This window comes from Pygoscelis adeliae, unplaced genomic scaffold (genome assembly GCF_000699105.1).
Source record: "Pygoscelis adeliae isolate BGI_AS28 unplaced genomic scaffold, ASM69910v1 Scaffold113, whole genome shotgun sequence".
NCBI lineage: Eukaryota > Metazoa > Chordata > Aves > Sphenisciformes > Spheniscidae > Pygoscelis > Pygoscelis adeliae.
This window is the reverse complement of record NW_008825108.1, coordinates 914,310-916,037: the sequence shown is the minus strand read 5'-3', so window position 1 is coordinate 916,037 and position 1,728 is coordinate 914,310.

Genomic DNA, 1,728 nt, shown 5'->3' with positions numbered 1-1,728 from the left:
AGTCTGTGTGCAAGTATGAGAATTGTGTGAAGTATGACAAGCTCACTTGTCTGCTTTCTGATCACGCACCTGCTTAACAGGTAGACCGTAAGTAGTTTGGAGGGGTAGACTCAGCTGCTGTATGTTCTGGGCATGTGAAGCTCTTTGTACTCCAAAAGCTAGGCTCTGGCTGTGTTTTCAGGCTTGTTCTCTATACAAGTAACATACAATCTTGAAAGCATCCTTAGGATGACTCGTTAAGATCCACTGTAAAAATACTCTACGGTGCTTTTCCATTGCTCTTAATGAAAAAGGAGTAAACGAAAAAAATTCTAAAATTATCTTGAGGAAAAACAATGAAGAACCTCCAAGCAGAGACTTGCCAGTCCATCACTGCCTATCTATTTTATGTGAGAGAGGGCTGGTCAATGGCTTCCTGTGTGCACGTTTGGGAGTTCTCCTTTTTCTTTAAAATATGTTCTCTACTTCAAATGCTGATGTTCATTTTCAGCATATGGGGACCATTAGCAATACTGAAGCTGGACATATGGCTTAACGCGTTAAATCACTTTAGAATGTCGCATCTGTTTTTTTACCCTGGTGTTAACACCTGGATCAGTTTAGCACTAGCACAGAAGTTTAGGACATATATAGCTGTTAATTTTAAAAACATCTGGGATTTTTTTTGTGTGTATGCATGTATATGTGCATGTGTAAACTGCTAGATCTCCGGCATTTTTTAATTTGATGAAAAAAATCTTACTGAATTGTGCTCAAGGTGTGTACCAACCTAGGCAAATAAGCAGTTTATGGCAGGAGGCAGAAGGATTCTTTCAAGTGGATTAGAAATTATGATTTTGCCTTTACAGTTTTTGTCTTTCTTCAGACTTCCATTTTTGAAGAATTGATAGGTGACTCTGATTCCTCTCCCTCTCCGCCCCCCCAGCCACCCCAACCCCATCCATTTGTTGTACACTGAATAAGATATCCCGCTCTCCCGGGATGCGTGAAATGGGCAGGCATTAAAAATTGAAGAAAGCAAGTTCCCCGACTGAGTCTGCAAACCTTATCTGAGGCTGCTTGAAAGTAAAAATGCCAATTGTGTTGGAGCTTTGAAAAATGACTTTCCCTGGTGACCCGCTGCCTTTTAGCGAGAGCAGAGTTTATGGCTCTGTTTAAAAGTGATGAGTGCAGTTGGAGAGTTTCTCTTGTTATGCCCATTAGCAAGATTGGACTAATCTGCGGGACATAACCTGAAGGTAAACTGTGAGTGAAGGAGAAGACAAGGCTAATAAGGCGTTTTGTAGTTTCCTTTATCCCAGAGTCTTTCCCGGAGCCAGCAATTAATGTTATTTTCTATCTGCGGAGAGCCCGGGTGGCTGCCAGCATGGGAGGCTTTACAAAGGACCCGTCAGCGCTACCTGCCAGGTGGTGAAGAGGGACGGCTTTCAAAATTGCCGTTGAAATTGGGGACTAAGCATCAATACTGCAGCAGAGTTAACAGCTTGTTAATTTAGTAATTAAAGAAAAACAAGGCCTTGCCCCAGCCAGGAGCAGGGCAGCCAGGGGGACACCAGGGGCAGCCCCAGCGCTGGGCATCAGGCACCTCCCTGGGGCCGAGGCCAGGCCGGGATGTGGGCCTGAGGGTGGGCCCAGCTAAGTGGGGCCCGTGGCCGGGGCAGGGCAGGGCTGTGGGGAGCTGGGGACCAGCCCCGCTGCCACGGCGCTGGGGGAGGGGGTGGGGGGCCC